Here is a 20,611-nt window from a genome sequence, read left to right as displayed (position 1 = left end):
GCAATGGGTATTTCGCAAACTGTTTATAGCCTACTGATTTCCAGACGAAGGATCATTCCATAACCATTCTCCCAGTCCTCCGAGAGACAGACTGTCAAGAACGAACAACTGGGAGGTGAGATGAGATGTAGAGAATTACAGATGTAGTAAATTATAACTTTTAGGCTACTACTAACCTGTCGTTCTTGCCAATATAATTCAAGCTAGCATGGTGGCACAGTGATTTGAAAAGGAACTCGCCTTCGTGAGGAGCCGCGTTCTAATTCCACTGGGCGTCCAGCTTTAGATTTTCCGTGGTGTCTCAAGACAACTGCTGGGACACTTCCTTTGATCAAGACACGGTAGGCTTCGATCCCTATCCCCGTCCTATTCGACCTTGAGGTCTATCCCTAATGAGCTCATCATCTGTTAGAGATTATATCTTTATCTCCTTGTTTCACTGCTATGTGAGCCACAATATCAGAGAACTAAATTAGCACTAATGAATACTCCAGAAATAGGTGAAGCAATTACAATTATTTTAGCCGACAAAGTGTGTGCCACCAAGAATCGACTTACATTAATTGCATCCACACCTACTTATCCAAAAAAGAAATTAATAGAACGTTGCATGTTCTATCAGAGACTATTAAACTACGGAAATTAAAAATGAACAAATGAAAAACAAAAGTAATGTTAGTACAGAGAAGTATGGGAGAAATTAAAACCAATACAAAAATATGATGAAGTCAGAATTGATCAGGTGAAACAATTTTGCTTATTCGGTAGTATAATCAGAGAGGACGATTAAGGAAAGTGGAAAGAAGGATAGCACTACCAAGAAAGGCATTTATGACTGAGAAAAATATTTTAACCGACAAGCATATCGTAATGGTCACTCCACAGGTCTGGAGGTCAGATGGTGTTGAGGTTGGACAGAGAGGTACTGCGTTACAAGTGTCAGAGACCAAACCCCGAGGGCTAGTGTTTCAGTCCTACACACGAAGGCGTCAGTCAAAGAGCGGAATCTGTAATAATATTTTGTTAACGTGATTGCTACAATGATTATTATCTTCTCCGGCACATCGGAATAGACCAGGCTGCTCGTTCAGGCATCGACAAGCAATGCTAGACACAGAAGTTTGGCAGCTCACGTAGCTTGCGGCAGGTCAGGCACTCAGCCTGACTGTGAGGCGGCGTAGGGTGTGGTAGCAGGGCCTGTGGGGTGGACCGCAGACACGCCTCTGAATATACGATGGGCCTCAGCTCTCTCGAAGATGGACGCAAGCTTAAACTTGCACTCACAGCATATTCTGGATGGTGGTTGTCATAAAGGTAGAAACCCAGGGCTCCTTCAGCACACACAGTGTACAGCAAGGAAGGTGGTACACGCACAGTCTGGGATGCGATACTCAGGTGCCTACCCAGCAAGCTGAAGATGGCAGCTTGCAGGCAGCCGGTTTGGTCCTCCACCAGAGGGAGGCCCGGTAGGTCCGCATCTTCTATCAGTCAGGGGTGTGACCTGTCGGTGGAGGCAACGTGGAGTGGTGAGCTCCAATCACATCCGGCACTGAAGTCTTTAGCCGTAGCTGAAGTCTTTAAACAGGCGGCAAGCAGCACGTCACGGTTCGCCAGCAGAGTTAACCTGTAACTAGTGACACAGTCGATTCGAAGGTATCAGTGATGCAGGCGGAATAACGAAACACTGAGGACCAAACTGACATCACATTTTAGCAGGTTAGACGGCCATTTGCCCTCGTTTAAATAGAGGTGTCAGCGATCCTGTGAGCGCCGTGATGCCTCAATACGGGCGGTTTTCCCTACCTCTGTATTTCTCATCAGTACTAAAATGCGTTGGTGCAGAGGAGCCTGGATGTTCATGTTATTATTCCATACTGCAGAGCATGCAGAACGATTTTCTGATGCTGTTATACTGCACTATTTGTGCATCTTACCATGGCTCTGCTCGCTGTGTCACAATGAATTACGAGTGTTGTCTTGCTTTTGCAATATTGGCACTCTTCGCATGCTCTAGATTATGATTGCACCACGCGACCTGAATCAGACTTGGTTTTTTTTAACGTCCGTGTCGACAATAGCTTCGAAAATTTATTACTGCACGTAGGAACAGGGTTGTTGTGCAGCAACACGAAAATGGAGTGCAAAGAAACTTTTGCAAAATCATCGGTGGAAGTAGCAGTTGTACTATACGTAAAATGGAAAGGAATCGACTTGTAGCTGCTGAAATGTGTAATTGTCACAAAATGACAATAACGAGCTGGACAGAAATAAAACCCAACCTGGATGTCTTGAGGGGAATCAGCGAAGAGAGAAGTTATTAAAAGAAATGAAATTTATTGTACATGTCAACAGATACAACTACTTCATTATTCATATTCATGAAGGAAAACTGCTGGGAAAGAAAGGTAGATGACGGCCTTGAATGAAGTATTTAGAAGACATCGAAAAGAGTATAAGATGTGGCAATTACGAGCTGAAACGAGTAGCCAATGACAGAAGAGAGTGGTTGCATCGACAAGACATTAGTCTTTAGAATATTTACGCATCTACATCTATTCTCCACGAGCCACTTGGCGGTGTGTGGTTGTGGGTACTTCGTGTACCACTCTCACTTCCCCGTTTCCTGTTCCAGCCGCGAACGGTTGGCTGGAAGAACCATTGTCGGTAAACCTCCGTGTGCGCACGAATCTCTCTTACTTTATCTTCATGGTCTTTTCGCGAGAAAGGCGAAGCAGGAAGCAATATGTTTGTTGACTCTTCTACTTGGAACGTTCGCTCTCGGAACTTCCTAATGATAAACCACACCGCGATGCAGAACGCCTCTCTTATAACATCTGTCACTGGGGTTGGTTGATCACCCCCGTGACGCTTACGTGGTTACTAAATAAACCTTTTACGAAACGCGCAAGCTTTCCTGTGGATCTTCTTTACTACCTGCATCAATGCTATCTACTCTACTGGCCATTAAAATTGCTACACCAAGAAGAAATGCAGGTGATAAACGGGTATTCATTGGACAAATATATTATACTTCAAACTGACATGTCATTACATTTCAACACAATTTGGGTGCATAGATCCTGAGAAATCAGTACCCAGAACAACCACCTCTGGCCGTAATAACGGCCTTGATACGACTGGGCATTGAGTCAAACAGAGCTTGGTTGGCGTGTACTGGTACAGCTGCCCATGCAGCTTCAACACCACTGTTCATCAAGACTAGTGACTGGCGTGTTGTGACCAGCCAGTTGCTCGGCTACCATTGACCAGACATTTTCAATCGATGAGAGATCTGGAGAATGTGCTGGCCAGGGCAGCACTCGAGCATTTTGTGTATCCAGAAAGGCCCGTACAAGACCTGCAACATGCGGTCGTGCATTATCCTGCTGAAATGTAGGGTTTCGCAGGGATCGAATGAAGGGTAGAGCCACCGCTCGTAACGCACCTGAAATGTAACGTCCACTGTTCAAAGTGCCGTCAATGCGAACAAGAGGTGACCGAGACGTGTAACCAATGGCACCCCATACCATCACGCCGGGTGATACGCCAGTATAGCGATGAACAATACAAGCTTCCAATGTGCGTTCACCGCGGTGTCACCAAACACGGATGCGACCATCATGATGCTGTAAACAGAACCTGGCTTCATCCGAAAAAATGACGTTTTGCCGTTCGTGCACCCAGGTTCGTCGTTGACTACACCATCGCAGGCGTTCCTGTCTGTGATGTAGCGTCAAGGGTAACCGGAGCCATGGTCTCCGTGCTGATAGTCCATGCTGCTGCAAACGTCGTCGAACTGTTCGTCCAGATGGTTGTTGTCTTGCAAACGTCTCCATCTGTTGACTCAGGGATCGAGACGTGGCCGCACGATCCGTTACAGCCATGCGGATAAGATGCCTGTCATCTCGACTGCTAGTGATACGAGGCCGTTGGGATCCGGCACGGCGTTCCGTATTATCTTCCTACACCCACCTATTCCATATTCTGCTAACAGTCATTGGATCTCGACCAACGCGGGCAGCAATGTCGTGGTACGATAAACCGCAATCGCGATAGGCTACAATCCGACCTTTATCAAAGCCGGAAACGTGATGGTACGCATTTCTCCTCCTTACACGAAGTATCACAACAACGTTTCACCAGGCAACGCCGGTCAACTGCTGTTTGTGTATGAGAAATCGGTTGGAAACTTTTCTCATGTCAGCGCGTTGTGGGTGTCGCCACCGGCACCAACCTTGTGTGAATGCTCTGAAAAGCTAATCATTTGCATATCACAGCATCTTCTTCCTGTCGGTTAAATTTCGCGTCTGTAGCACTTCATCTTCGTGGTGTAGCAATTTTAATGGCCTGTAGTGTAGTTCAGATAGCATACTTACTATCAGTATTCAAGTTTTGGTTGAATGAGAGTTCAGTAAGCTACCTCCTTTGTTGACGAACTACATTTCCAGAGGATTCTTCCAATGACTCTCAGTCTGGTGTCGGCGGTTAGTTTTATATAGTCATTCCACAGTTAATCGCTCCGTATGGCTACTCCTAGCTATTTTATGCAAGTAACAGCTTCCAATGATTATTCTGCAATCGTGTAATCATACAATAAAGTGTCACTCTATCTATGCATACGCATTAATTGCATTTGTTTATGTTGCGAATCAGTTATCACTCCCTGCATCAAGCGTCGATCCTTTGCAAGTATTCCTGCATTTCGCTAAAAAATTTTAGTGTTGAGAATTCTCTGCGTACAAGAGCGTCATCTGCAAAAAGCCTAAATCGAACTTCCGATGTTGTGAAAGTAATGGGCCTGTACCACTCCCTTGTGGTAAAGCCGAAGTAAGTTTTGCGTCGGAAGACTTCGCTCCAATGAGAATGAAATGCTGCATTCTGCTTGCTAGAAACTGTTCAATTCATTCACACAGTTGGACTGACACTCCGTGCGCTCGTGTTTTGTTCACTAGGTGGCAGTGCGGAACTGTATCGAATACCTTACGGAAGCCAAGGAGCGGTGCATCTACCTGGGAGTTGGCATCTACCTCCTTCTGGCTCTAACGAACCAACAGAACGAGCTGGGTTTCATGTGATCGTTGTTTTCGGAACCCATGTTGATTCCAACAGAACATATTTTCGGTCCAGAAATGTGATAATTCGTGAGCATCAAACATGTTCGATAATTCTACAACTAATCGACGTCAGAGAGGTAGGCCTATAGTTTTGCGCGTCTCTTCGATGACTCTTCTGTCTTTTTCCAGTCAACACCATCTGCATTTGAGTTATTGAATTCCTGAGGAGCAATGTGCAGCTGATCACACAATTCAAGTTAGCCCCTCACATTGTCTCATGTCCTCCACTGACATATTTTAGGACGATCTTAAATGTCTCATTCGCAAAAAGGAAAAAAATTACTAACAATATCTCAGTAATATCCAATAAATTCATGGCAATTAAAAAACAGAGCAGACAATATCAAAAATCGATTTAGGAGACGAACGGTACAGCTTTATTTTATTAAACGTACTTGGAATCATCGTTACCCATCAGCTGTTTCACAGTTAATAACAGAGTTGCACCTGAGGCAATATATTGTCAGGCGAAGCGCGTGGTCAAATTTGTCTGGTCTGTTGTTTGACCGACGACTGTCAGCTGCAATGTTTGACTAAAGAAGTGACATACAACTACTGTGCCGAATCATGAGTTTTTAAAAAGTATTTAGAAGCTTTAAATTATAGGCTTCCAAAAAAAAAATCGTTAGATGAGTTAAAGACTGTATTGATTCGACAGTGAAATAGAAAATATCACGGTAAATGCGAAACGTTAAAGTGAATCATTCCGACAGTTTTTTTTTATCGAGTATTATAAGAAACGTGCAACTAACCCTGTGTGAAGGTATACACTATCGAAAACTACCAATCAGGTTCTTTTAAATCAACTTATTAACCGGTGCTTGTCACCTACAGCAAAGTAAAAGTATCGCTGATTCTAGAACTGTTGGTACCTGCTGGAAGCTAGCGCCTTGTAAATTACACTTGCGGTGTCTCAGAACATCAGCATAACGATCTTGAAGACACACGAATCATCGTCGCTTAAGCTTGGCTGGTTGCAGGAAACTACGATAAGTCAGCTCTGGGAATTTTGTATGAGGTGTGTGTACATGAAAAGTGGCTAGTGAGAAACGTGCTATTTTCGACTAGTAGGTCAGTGTCTCGGTATCGGAGATAAGTATTCTATGTATAGCTTCATGCCACGTTATCTGAGTTAAAAGGCCGTTGAATATGCAATAGGGTTACGTCATCAGAGAAAATAACTCTTTATCCTCCTAGAGAAAAGAACGTGCAGCTTGTCTCTTAATATCATACAACTCGTTTCTGCTACTCAGAGCTAATCGTATATCTCCAGAGAAGTAGTTCCCAAGCTGTTCATTACCTTAATTATTTCTCACACTAAACGTGGAATGCACCGTACACGTAACTTTTTTTTTACTGTGTGCATATTTACAATTATTTTATATAAAATATGAAAAATATCACACAGAAAACTTGCCAACGTGTCATTTCCTATAGGGGGAAATATTAACACGACGGTGGTGGTATTGGGGCATAGAAACGAGTATTTCAAAAGAGAAATGTGGTCAATGACAAGATAACACTTTTGATTTTGTTACATATTTGGTCAACGACTTCTTGACGCGAGCTTAATTGACCATAATCATGTTTGAATGTTGCAGTTCTTCTTATTCCCATACTTGCTAAGAAAATTGGAGAGGAATTCCGTCTTATGCAAGACACATTTGTGGTTTTGTTTTCACCTAGACTTGTTTCAGCACTTTGTGTGCTATATTCAGTGGATTTATTTGTTTATTTTTCTTCTACAAAATTGTTATTACGTGTTAGGTACCTTTAAAGAAACTTTTGGTGAAAATATTTACATTAGGAAAATGAGAAATTATTGTCAGAATTTTACGCTGGTCAACGTATAGTACAGAGTTGGGACATGTGTGATTGTATTGCGTGTTGTTTATTTGTGATGTTTCTAAAGGTTATAGTTTTGTAGTACATTTGGAAATAAAGTGGATGTATGCATTTGTATACATACCTCACATGAAACTGCTGGATGTTACTGCTTGTAATGCTAGGTCTACTACGCAATCTACAGCTTGTCATCTGCAAACAACAGAACGTTATTTCACTTTTCTGTTATTATGCGTTACCGACCGAGACTCACCACGTATCGTGTTAAGTAGCGTGTTACTTACAGTTTTTGATGTTATGGTGTTTTTACTTTGTTTGTGCCGATGTAGCATGCAAGAGATAAGTTTCTTTACAGTTCTTTACAATTTTGCAGAATAAAAATAAACAAATAAATCCACTGGAGATAGCACAAAAGTGTTGAAACATGTCTGAGTGAAAACAAAGCTACAAAGGTGTCTTTCATAAGGTTGAATTTCTCTCCAATTAATTCATCATAGCAACTGTGATTCTGATCTTGAGGTTACTTAATTCACGGTATCCATTTGAAATAACGTGAAGTGAAAGCTTCCTAGCGAAAATATAGGAGTAGTATTCAGTACACAGCTGAAACACTACTTGAGTTACTGGGATCCTTACTAAGTTCAAGTAATGAAGAAATATTTATATGCGACGCAAAGGCAATAACTATTTTAGAAAAGAGTATGTGAAATAACAATGGTGCACTAGAGATTTATCCAGAGGAGTAGTATTCAGTTCATTGCTTAAACAGTGCTAGAGTTATTGGAATCCTTACTAAGTTGAAGTAATTAAGAAATATTTATATCCGGCTTAAAGGCAATATCTATTTTAGAAAAGAGACGCACAATGGTGCACTAAGGGTTTATCTCGATAACCCCTACTATCTTTATCCCATAACAAAATATATCATGTAATTTTTGTCCATTTACCAGGGATACATTAACTAAGACGATTGCCTTTTTTGTAACTTTGTTCATCAGGAGGAAGTGAACAGCGGTATGTCTTTTTTGCTCGTAAATAGTAACCTGCAATTTTTATTCGGTAATCCACTTCCTTTCATCAAGGCCTGTCAGAAATGTATGGCAGTGATTACCCACGAAAACATGATGTTATTACAAACGTAACACAAAATTGACTTTGACTCTCCTGTACTGGCCGAGCGCAGTGGCCGCGCGGTTAGAGGCGCAACGTCACGGACTGCGCGGCCCCTCCCGCCGGAGGTTCGATTCCTCCCTCGGGCATGGGTGTGCACGCTGTTCTTAGCGTAAGTTAGTTTAAGTTAGCTTAAGTAGTGTGTAAGTCTAGGGACCGATGACCTGAGCAGTTTGGTCTCTTAAGAATTCACACACATTTGAACATTTTTTCCTGTACTACCACACAATCTTGGCAAGCTGGCTAACTAAACTCGTCCTCTTGCTCGAGCTGACACAGTTAACAAATGGAAGCGCGAGAAAATCGCACCGGTCTTTCAGTCTTCAATTGAACAACTTAAATTGGAATCATCATATAGAAAATATTGCAGGAAAGGCGAACCGAAGACCGTATTTTATTGGCAGAACAGCAAGAACTGTACTCAAAAGTTTTTGAATTGTTTATCAATCATACACTGTTGCTCTCAGCTGGTTAAGGTTGTAGATTCTACTAAATACCTAGGTATCATAATTACGAAAGAAAAGCACTCAGAAGATACAACAACTCTACTAAAGAGACTGCTTGCACTACACATGTCCATAGACAGTCTATTAAAGAGACTACCTACAGTATGCTTGTCCATTCTCTGCATTGTATTGCTATGCAAAATGGGGTCCTTATCAGATAGGATTGATGGAGGATATCGAAAAATTTCAAAGACATATATCAGTCTTCTGCAATCCCACAGTATTGGGACAACCTGTGTACCATTCCAAAGTACCATTATCCAAGATGGCGGAGATGACGCCATCGAAGATGACGGCGATGACGTCATCCAATATGGCGACCGTGACGTCAGTCAAGATGGCGGATTTTGGCGGGAGGTTTGAATTCTGGCAGGAAAGTGCGACGTCCCTCTCCCCCAGAAAAATGGCGCTAAGTTCAAATTCCAACATGATAATGCACCATACCACTCTTATCTCTACTAAGCAAAGAAAATAGCGGGAAAAAAGTATTTGTCTTTATTATTTAACCAATTTCAGGCAGATGTGTTCGCCACTAGGTCTGGACTCCAACTGGCTTAGTTCATATCGTCGCCACCAGAAGGTGCCACCATGACATCAGGTGACGATACAAGTACCCTTATTGAAGATGGCCGTACACAGTGTGTATCCAACAAGTGGTGTGGGTCTAGTTCATATCGCCGCCACCAGAGGGCTCTGCCGTGACGTCAGCTAATGACATTCTGGGGTGGGGTTAAATGGTGGGAGCCAATAGTAGCCCTTAATAGAGTCACGTGTTCAACTTTGGACAGTAGGATTGAAGTATGTGATTAAGTCATTGTAGGAGATATAGGTGAAGCTCAGCAGCTCTGGGGCCTCAGTCTTGTTCAGTCAGTCAGCAGTCGAAGAAGAAGAAGAGAAAGAACAATGAAGCGCTAGCACCAGCAGTCGAACACCAGCACAGTGAAGCAGAATAGGATTAAACGGAAAAGTATCACCCATCACATTATTCTCTGTCTGGTTAGCTTTATTATTTTTTAAACTTTTCACTTATTGGCCCATATCTAATGCTTCCTCGTCTTTGTTCAACAGGGTCAAGTGCCAACATTCCTAGCTCTGCAGACACGTCCGGACCTGCACCAGCCTCGACCGCCATCTCGTCGAGACCTACAATAACAGCCCCCTCCGCATCTGAACCAGTAGCGGCCACGTGGGATCCTGTAGCGCACACAGCCCACTTGTTGGAGCAGGACGTGGAGTTGCTCCTCTCCTGACCACTCATCGACTTGTGTGATGAGGATACACGACCTGCACACGGCACATCGAATGCTGGTGGTGTTAAACAACAACAAGATGGAGGTCAGTACTGGGCGCCAACATATGACTCATCCCAGTCAAACATTCCTGTGATAGTGGATCCACAGAGTATAGATACTGCAGATAAGAAGTATACGTCTAGTGCAGCCACGCTTTTCACCACCACATACAATTTAACCTCCAGTGGATCCAAATGTGTGAACACTGCCATTGAGGTGCATCATGTCTGGGGGATCCAAGCTGTTATGGAGATTGAAAATGTATCCAAATGTGTTAAAGGGCCAACTTCTGAGTTCGACTGGGATGAAATATGCGGTGTAGATCGCTACATCAATCAGCAGATGACCACCGAATATTATCCAACTAATTCCCCCCCAGACATTCGTCTTACTGATGCGTCACTTTCTATTACAACGGTGTATGATGACTGCGCATTATGTGTGAAATCAGGTGACAACTGTGTTTATCTAAGACACCTGTCACTTATGAAGTTATACGATCTAGACTCTGCCATACGTCTTGCACTGGAGAGACTGAATCGTTGGTTGCCTAGCATAGCGTCTGCGTACAATGATGATGTAAACTCTCTACGTGTGCATAGTACACATATTGACAATCTTAAGCAACATATTTGTTCGCACATGACCGCTAAACCTAAAGACAAGCAGAAGAATTGCTTGTGTCAAAAACCAGAGTACTGCGAGTCATCTACATCTACATTCATACTCCGCAAGCCACCCAAAGGTGTGTGGCGGAGGCCAGTTTACTTGCCACTGTCATTACCTCCCTTTTCTGTTCCAGTCGCGTATGGTTCGAGGGAAGAACGACTGTCTGAAAGCCTCCGTGCGCGCTCGAATCTCTCTAATTTTACATTCGTGATCTCCACGGGAGGTATAAGTAGAGGGAAGCAGTATATTCGATACCTCATCCAGAAACGCACCCTCTCGAAACCTGGGGAGCAAGCTACACCGCGATGCAGAGCGCCTCTCTTGCAGAGTCTGCCACTTGAGTTTGCTAAACATCTCCGTAACACTATCACGGTTACCAAATAACCTGTGACGAAACGCGCCGCTCTTCTTTGGATCTTCTCTATCTCCTCCGTCAACCCGATCTCGAACGGATCCCACACTGATGAGCAATACTCAAGAATAGGTCGAACGAGTGTTTTGTAAGACACCTCCTTTGTTGATGGACTACATTTTCTAAGGACTCTCCCAATGAATCTCAACCTGGTACCCGCCTTACCAACAATTAATTTTATATGATCATTCCATTTCAAATCGTTCCGCACGCATACTCCCAGATATTTAACAGAAGTAACTGCTACCAGTGTTTGTTCCGCTAACATATAATCATACAATAAAGGATCCTTCTTTCTATGTATTCGCAATACATTACATTTGTCTATGTTAAGGGTCAGTTGCCACTCCCTACACCAAGTGCCTATCCGCTGCAGATCTTCCTGCATGTCGCTTCAATTTTCTAATGCTGCAACTTCTCTGTATACTACAGCATCATCCGCAAAAAGCCGCATGGAACTTCCGACACTATCTATTGGCTTGAGTGAGATACGTGCCGAATTTATTGCGCACCAAAAAGCATTGTTTGGTAAATATTGTACAGGTGCGAAGAAGGTACATTCGAATTGTAATAATAACCCTGAAATACTACAACCAAAGTATGATTTAGAATAAATAATTTATCTCTAATCTCAAATCCTGTTTCTCAGTATAATCAAAGTGTAACACTTAATTTTTTGAATGCTATTCGAGTTACTGAGATCATGAGTAAAATGTATACATGTTTTCTCTGTGTAGTCAATATAGCTCAATCGCTTAAGTGATCGAACTATACTGCCTACACACTTACTATTATTATTATCCTGTCATGTCTATTATATATATATATATATATATATATATATATATATATATATATATATATATATACTCCTGGAAATTGAAATAAGAACACCTTGAATTCATTGTCCCAGGAAGGGGAAACTTTATTAACACATTTCTGGTGTCAGATACATCACATGATCACACTGACAGAACCACAGGCACATAGACACACGCAACAGAGCATGCACAATGTCGGCACTAGTACAGTGTATATCCACCTTTCGCAGCAATGCAGGCTGCTATTCTCCCATGGAGACGATCGTAGAGATGCTGGATGTAGTCCTGTGGAACGGCTTGCCATGCCATTTCCACCTGGCGCTTCAGTTGGACCAGCGTTCGTGCTGGACGTGCACACCGCGTGAGACGACGCTTCATCCAGTCCCAAACATGCTCAATGGGGGACAGATCCGGAGATCTTGCTGGCCAGGGTAGTTGACTTACACCTTCTAGAGCACGTTGGGTGGCACGGGATACATGCGGACGTGCATTGTCCTGTTGGAACAGCAAGTTCCCTTGCCGGTCTAGGAATGGTAGAACGATGGGTTCGATGACGGTTTGGATGTACCGTGCACTATTCAGTGTCCCCTCGACGATCACCAGAGGTGTATGACCAGTGTAGGAGATCGCTCCACACACCATGATGCCAGGTGTTGGCCCTGTGTGCCTCGGTCGTATGCAGTCTTGATTGTGGCGGTCACCTGCACGGCGCCAAACACGCATACGACCATCATTGGCACCAAGGCAGAAGCGACTCTCATCGCTGAAGACGACACGTCTCCATTCGTCCCTCCATTCACGCCTGTCGCGACACCACTGGAGGCGGGCTGCACGATGTTGGGGCGTGAGCGGAAGACGGCCTAACGGTGTGCGGGACCGTAGCCCAGCTTCATGGAGACGGTTGCGAATGGTCCTCGCCGATACCCCAGGAGCAACAGTGTCCCTAATTTGCTGGGAAGTGGCGGTGCGGTCCCCTACGGCACTGCGTAGGATCCTACGGTCTTGGCGTGCATCCGTGCGTCGCTGCGGTCCGGTCCCAGGTCGACGGGCACGTGCACCTTCCGCCGACCACTGGCGACAACATCGATGTACTGTGGAGACCTCACGCCCCACGTGTTGAGCAATTCGGCGGTACGTCCAAACGGGCTCCCGCATGCCCACTATACGCCCTCGCACAAAGTCCGTCAGCTGCACATAACGGTTCACGTCCACGCTGTCGCGGCATGCTACCAGTGTTAAAGACTGCGATGGAGCTCCGTATGCCACGGCAAACTGGCTGACACTGACCTCGGCGGTGCACAAATGCTGCGCAGCTAGCGCCATTCGACGGCCAACACCGCGGTTCCTGGTGTGTCCGCTGTGCCGTGCGTGTGATCATTGCTTGTACAGCCCTCTCGCAGTGTCCAGAGCAAGTATGGTGGGTCTGACAGACCGGTGTCAATGTGTTCTTTTTTCCATTTCCAGGAGTATATATATATATATATATATATATATATATATATATATATATATATATATATATATATATATATATATATATGCACTGGCGCATTTAGTATCATGGCGGGCTGGGTGAAGCACCCTCGCCACAAAGGCTTTGTTGTCGGTGACTGGTCCTGTGAAGATTCAAGTGAAGAGTTGAAGAAGAAGAACAAGAAGAACGGAATTCTCCTTCCCGATAATATATGAGCAATTATTGTAGGCCCATCCATTTGCGGGAAGACTAATGTCCTCATGACTCTGCTAACGCATGCAGACGGAGTCCGATTTGAACATGTTTGTGTATTCTTAAAAACACTATTTCAACCCAAGTATCAGCTATTGCAAGAGATATCGCGGTGTAGTTGGTGTTATATACACGACATTCGGTGAAAGCGGTGATATCCCTTCCACCTGAAAAAGCAAAACCAAACACAGTCTTCATATTTGACGATGTTGGCGTGGAAAACCCAGACCAAATTCGAAAATATTTCTGTTTCTGTCGTCATATGGGTGCTGATGTATTTTATCTAAGTCTAAAATATTTTAGAATCCTCAAACAACTTGTTAGGGACAACACAAACCTCATTATAGCCTTCAAACAAGACAACCTGAATTTAAAGCACATTTACCAAGCAGATGACGGAAAGGAAAACATCACACAGAAAATGTTGACCGCAACGAAAACCAAAGACAGCGTTTTATTGGCAGAACACTTAAAAGATGTAACAAATCCACTAAAGACACTGCTTATAATACGCTTGTGCGTCCTCCGCTGCGCAAATTGAGATCCTTACCTGATAAGACTGATGGAGGACGTCGAAAAGCTTGAAAGAAGGCCATCCGCTTTCGTATTGTCGGGAAATAGAGTCGAGTGTGTCACCGATATTATACGCGAGCTGTGGTGACAATCATTAAAACAAAGGCGTTTGTCGTTGCGGCGAGATTTATTCACGAAAATTCGACCACGAACATTTTCCTTTGAATGCGAAAATATTTCGCTGACACTAGCTTATATAGGGAACAATGAGCACCGTAATAAAATAAGAGAGCAAACCTCTCACGGAAAGGTTAAGGTGTTCATTTTTCCCACGCTGTTTGAGAGTAGACAGTATAGTGTGAAACTGGTTCTGTGAATCCTATGACAAGCACTTGGATGTGAAATGTACAGCAGTGATGTAGATGTAGACGTTGGTGCAGATATTGTTGTTGTTGTGGTCTTCAGTCACGAGACTGGTTTGATGCAGCTCTCCATGCAGCTCTATCCTGTGCAAGCTTCTTCATCTCCCAGTACCTACTGCAGCATACATCCTTCTGAACCTGCTTAGTATATTCATCTCTTGATCTCCCTCTACGATTTTTACCCTCCACGCTGCCCTCCAGTACCAAAGTGGTGATCCCTTGATGCCTCAGAACATGTCCTACCAACCGATCCCTTCTGCTGGTCAAGTTGTGCCACAAATTCCTCTTCTCCCCAATTCTATTCAATACCTCTTCATTAGTTATGTGATCTACCCATCCAATCCAGCATTCTTCTGTAGCACCACATTTCCAAAGCTTCTATTCTCTTTTTGTCTAAAATATTTATCGTCCATGTTTCACTTCCATACATGGAAGAAATACTTTCAGAAACAACTTCCTGACACTTGAATCTACACTCGATGTTAACAAATTTCTCTTCTTCAGAAACGCTTTCCTTGCCATTGCCAGTCTGAATTTTATATCCTCTCTACTTCGACCATCATCAGTTATTTTGCTCCCCAAACAGCAAAACTCCTTTACTACTTTCAGTGTCTCATTTCCTAATCTAATTCCCTCAGCATCACCCTACTTAATTCTACTACATTCCATTATCCTCGTTTCGCTTTTGTTGATGTTCATCTTATATCCTCCTTTCAAGACACTGTCCATTCCGTTCAACTGCTCTTCCAAGTCCTTTGCTGTCTCTGACAGAATTACAATGTCATCGGCGAACCTCAAAGTTTTTATTTCTTCTCCATGGATTTTAAAACCTACTCCGAATTTTTCTTTTGTTTCCTTTACTGCTTGCTCAATATACAGATTGAATAACATCGGGGATAGGCTACAACCCTGTCTCACTCCTTTCCCAAACACTGCTTCCCTTTCATGCCCCTCGACTCTTATAACTGCCATCTAGTTTCTGTACAAATTGTAAATAGCCCTTCGCTCCCTGTATTTTACCCCTGCCACCTTCAGAATTTGAAAGTGAGTATTCCAGTCAACATTGTCAAAAGCTTTCTCTAAGTCTACAAATGCTAGAAACGTAGGTTTGCCTTTCCTTAATCTTTCTTCTAAGATACGTCGTAGGGTCAGTATTGCAACATTTCTACGGAATCCAAACTGATCTTCCCCGAGGTCGGCTTCTACTAGTTTTTCCATTCGTCTGTAAAGAATTCGCGTTAATATTTTACAGCTGTGACTTATTAAACTGATAGTTCAGTAATTTTCAAATCTGTCAACACCTGCTTTCTTTGGGATTGAAATTATTATATTCTTCTTCAAGTCTGAGGGTATTTCGCCTGTCTCCTACATTTTGCTCACTAGATGGTAGAGTTTTGTCAGGAGTGGCTCTCCCAAGGCTGTCAGTAGTTCTAATGGAATGTTATCTACTCCAGAGGCCTTGTTTCGCCGTAGATCTTTCAGTGCTTCCATCTGAGCTCTTGATGTTCATACAAGTGGCTCTCTTATCTCCAAAGGTCTCTCTAATATTCCTGTAGGCAGTATCTATCTTACCCCTCGTGAGATAAGCCTCTACATCCTTACATTTGTTCTCTAGCCGTCCCTGCTTAGCTATTTTGCGCTTCCTGTCGATCTCATTTTTGAGACGTTTGTATTTCTTTTTGCCTGCTTCACTCACTGCATTTTTGTATTTTCTCCTTTCATCAATTAAATTCAGTATCTCTTCTTTTACCCAAGGATTTCTACTAGCCCTCGTCTTTTTACCTACATGATCCTCTGCTGCCTTCACTATTTCATTCCTGAAAGCTACCCATTCTTCGTCTACTGTATTTCTTTCCCCCATTCCTATCAGTTGTTCCCTTATGCTCTTCCTGAAACTCTGTACAACCTCTGGTTCTTTCAGTTTATCCAGGCCGCATCTCCTTAAATTCCCACCTTTTTGCAGTTCCTTCAGTTTTAATCTACAGTTCATGACCAATATATTGTGGTCAGAGTCCACATCTGCCCCTGGAAATGTCTTACTATTTAAAATCTGGTTCCTAAATCTCTGTCTTACCATTATATAATCTATCTGAAGCCTTCTAGTATCTCCGGGGTTCTTCCATGTATACAACATTCTTTCATGATTCTTGAACCAGGTGTTAGGTATGATTAAGTTATGCTCTGTGCAAAATTCTACCAGACGGCATCCTCTTTCATTGCTTCCCCCCAATCCATATTTAGCTACTATGTTTCCTTCTCTCCCTTTTCCTACTGACGAATTCCAGTCACCCATGACTATTAAATTTTCGTCTCCATTCACTACCTGAATAATTTCTTTTATGTCATCATACATTTCCTCAATTTCTTCATCATCTGCACAGCTAGTTGGCATATAAACTTGTACAACTGTAGTAGGTGTGGGCTTCCTGTCTATCTTGTCCACAATAATACGTTAACTATGCTGTTTGTAGTAGCTTACCCGAACTCCTAATTTTTTTATTCATTATTAAACCTACTCTTGCATTACCCCTATTTGATTTGGTATTTATAACCCTGAATTCGCCTGTTCCTCCTGCCACCGAACTTCGCTAATTCCCAATATATCTAACTTTAACCTATCCATTACCGTTTTGAAATTTTCTAACCTACCTGCCCTATTAAGGGATCTGACATTCCACGCTCCCATGCGTAGAACGCTAATTTTCTTTCTCCTGATAACAACGTCTCCTGAGTAGTCTCCGCCCGGAGATCCGAATGGGGGACTATTTAATTGCGGAATATTTTACCCAAAAGGACGCCATCATCATTTTACCAAACAGTAAAGCTGCATGCCCTCGGGAGAAATTATAGCTGTAGTTTCCCCTTGCTTTCAGCCGTTCGCAGTACCAGAACAGCAAGGCCGTTTTGGTTAGTGTTACAAGGCCAGATCAGTCAATCATCCAGACTGTTGCTCCTGCAACTACTGAAAAGGCTCCTGCCTCTCTTCAGGAACCACACGTTTGTCTGGCCTCTCAACAGATACCACTCCGCTGTGGTTGCACCTACGGTACGACTATCTGTATCGTTGAGGCACGCAAGCCTTCCCACCAACGGCAAGGTCAATGGTTCATGGAGGGGGATTCAGATATTGGGAGACGCTAAGAAACGGTATAAATTGATCATAATACGTAAACCATTAGACTCCTTAAGAGGGCTCTAGATTAAGTACAGTGCATCTGTAAAGGAAACGGCGTACAAGACATTAGTGTAACCAATTCTGCAGTACTGTCGACCATTTGGGACGTTGTCTTTGTGCCCTTATTTCGAAAATTTAGAGAATCAATATTCGATTAAAATTGCGTGACATTTCTGCTGCCACATTCGGTATCTTACGAAGGCACAATGAAAATAAGGCATGAGAGATTAGGATGACGACATTTTTTTCCTTTCTCAGTACACATTGGACTAGCACACAAAATCACAAATAGAACTGCTACGTACTCCTCGCCACGCACTGTACAGTAGTTTGCGTAGCATTAATGTGGCCGGCCGCTGTGGTCGAGCGGTTCTAGGCGCTTCAGTCCGGAACCGCGCTGCTGCCAAGGTCGCAGGTTCGAATCCTCTCTCGGGCATGAATGCGTGTGATAATAATCATGAGCGTATGGCATTGGTGGCCGGGAGACCCCTCGCGGGGCGGTTTGGCCGCCGATCCACAAATTCTTTAACGCCACTACGGCGACTTGCTAGTGAATGAGGATGAAATGATGATGAAAGACACACAACACCCAGTCATCTCGAGGCAGAGAAAATCCCTGAACCCGCCGCGAATCGAGCGTGGGACGCCGTGCGCGGGAAGCGAGAACGCTACCGCAAGACCACGAGCCGCGGACAATGTGTGTGATGTCCTTACGCTAGTTAGTTTTAAGTAGTTCTGATGACCTCAGATGTTAAGTCCCATAGTGCTCAGAGCGATTTGAACCAATTTGAAATATTAATGTGGATGTATTTTTGAGCTTGATTAGTGTAACTTGCAATAAATTGTTGGGTTCATGATATCATCTCCCCCAATCCTCTCCCTGTCACCTGCCCCAACCTTCCCCCAACTCTCTGTCCATTTCCTCCTGCCTGTCTCTCTGTCCCTCTCCTCCTCCTCCCTTTTTCTATGCATCTGCACCTCCATCCTCTGTCCATCTGCTCTTTCTTCCTCTGTCCACTTCGCCCTCCTCCTCTAATTCAATTCCCTCTCCCCCCTCTCTCTCTGTCCATCTGCTCCTTCCCACTCTCCCAGTTCATCCCCTTCTGTTTCCTTTCTCTGTCGTCCTGTCCCCTCTCTGCCTGTTCCTCCTCTTTCCTTTCCTTGTCCTTTTCCTCGTCCCCCTCTCTCTGTTCATCTCTTCCTTCCTTCCTCTCCCTGCCTATCTCTTCTTCCTCCCATCTGTCCATCTCCTCCTCTTCCCGTTCTCTGTCTGTCTCCTGCTCTACCCTCTGTCTGTCCAGTTCCCCCCTCTCTGTTCATCTTCTCTTCCCCCTTGTCTGTGCCGATTTCCTCCTTCCCATCGCTATCTGTCAGTCTCCTCGTCATTCCTCCTCTCTCCATGTCATCACGCTCGACACCCCAGTCGCAGGCTCGTGGCTCTTATCTCCACAGTATTTCTTTCATGCAGTAACTAATGTGTGTGCCTAATTTAGCTGAAATCGTCCTAGGGTTTTAGGATTAGCTTTCTATCCATGGATTTGCCTGTGTTAAGGACATGTCAAATATATTTCATATATATTTAACATATTTCACATGTATTTGTACACATACCTCTTCTGTGCCTCTAGCGAATTGCCTCTGGAGTTTCACTTTCACGCAACTCAATGTATACGACGTCATATCTCCTGAACTTTGTGCTGTACAGTGATATAATTTTGCAGATACATCCAGTGGTACATGTGCCTGCTGTCTGCGAAATGTGTTGTGAATAGAAATAGTGGTACAGAAGTAATAAATAGAAACGTCATGCAGTTTTTCACCTATTTCAGTATTCGACTCCTGAACTATGTGTCATACAGCGATACTGTAAATTTTATAGCTACATTAAGTAGCATATGTGCATACTGCCTGCGAAAGGTGTTGCGGATACAGTTAGTAGCAACGAGGTAATGAATTTAGACGTCTTTTAATATGCCACAGTTTTTCGCAGAGCGTTTATGATGACATATCCTGAACTATGTATAGTACAATGAAACAGTTTTGCTGGAGCACTAAGTGGTATACGTGAATACAGTCTGCAAAATATGTCTGGAATAAAGTTAATAGTAGAAAAGTAATTAATTAACACGTCATGCTTCAAGCGGCTGTTTGATTGCGTGGCTAGCGAAAACGTAGTAAGCTGTAAACATTTCTCCTTTCATCATTTTGTAGGAGTTGTGAGGGAGAAAAAGTTTCGTAAATGTTTGAAATTATATTTTAATAATGTTGTTAGTCGCTAAATGCTCTCATTCTCAAATACTGAATGATTTAAATGTGGGTACTGTCGCTTCGTGGGCTATAAAGCTTTTCCGCTCCCACCCCACCCCTTTCATAGGTAGGTAATTCTTACACCCCAACTATTATTTGCAGACAGTGAGTGATATGTGTGCAAAGTGTGGTTGAAATTGGTCCATTGGTTTGGGAGGAGATGTGGAACGTACACGCATACATGTATCCATTTATCAGTTTCAAGGAAGTCCAGATCATGCATGTTTCAGGTCTTATCTTTGAGGGGGGGGGGGGTGCGAAGACGAGGGGAGGGAAATGAGAGGTGTTCAAAGGGCTCTGAGCACTATGGGACTTAACATCTGAGGTCATCAGTGCTCTAGAATGTAGTACTTAAACCTAACTAACCTAAGGACATTGCACACATCCATGCCCGAGGCATGATTCGAACCTGCGACCGTAGCAGTCGCGCGGTTCCGGACTGAAACGCCTAGAACCGCTCGGTCATCGCGGCCGGCTTGAGAGGTGTGTCACAGTTCGTTACAATCCCACCTGCCATAGTCCCAAAACGTAACTTGCCATTAGCCCTATTCCAGTTTTCTGAAAGTGTTTGTCTGGGTGCAGCTATATATGGAAGTGACACATGGACGATAAACAGTTTAAGAGAACTGATGCTTTTGA

General features: G+C 43.5%; 1 long non-coding RNA gene across 1 annotated transcript in view; it reads left to right on the top strand.

The window, feature by feature from the left end:
- The window catches only part of LOC126356022 (uncharacterized), a 142,559-nt gene that overhangs the window by 62,755 nt on the left and 59,193 nt on the right, over nucleotides 1–20,611 (top strand). Inside the window, exon 2 of the long non-coding RNA XR_007565566.1 lies at nucleotides 9,704–9,970. This is a non-coding gene — a long non-coding RNA (uncharacterized LOC126356022). The remainder of the gene's footprint in view (nucleotides 1–9,703; nucleotides 9,971–20,611) is intronic.

Source organism: Schistocerca gregaria, chromosome 3 (genome assembly GCF_023897955.1).
Source record: "Schistocerca gregaria isolate iqSchGreg1 chromosome 3, iqSchGreg1.2, whole genome shotgun sequence".
In the NCBI taxonomy this organism is placed as follows: domain Eukaryota; kingdom Metazoa; phylum Arthropoda; class Insecta; order Orthoptera; family Acrididae; genus Schistocerca; species Schistocerca gregaria.
Note: the sequence above shows the minus strand (reverse complement) of the source record. Positions and strands in the feature narration are given on the sequence as shown.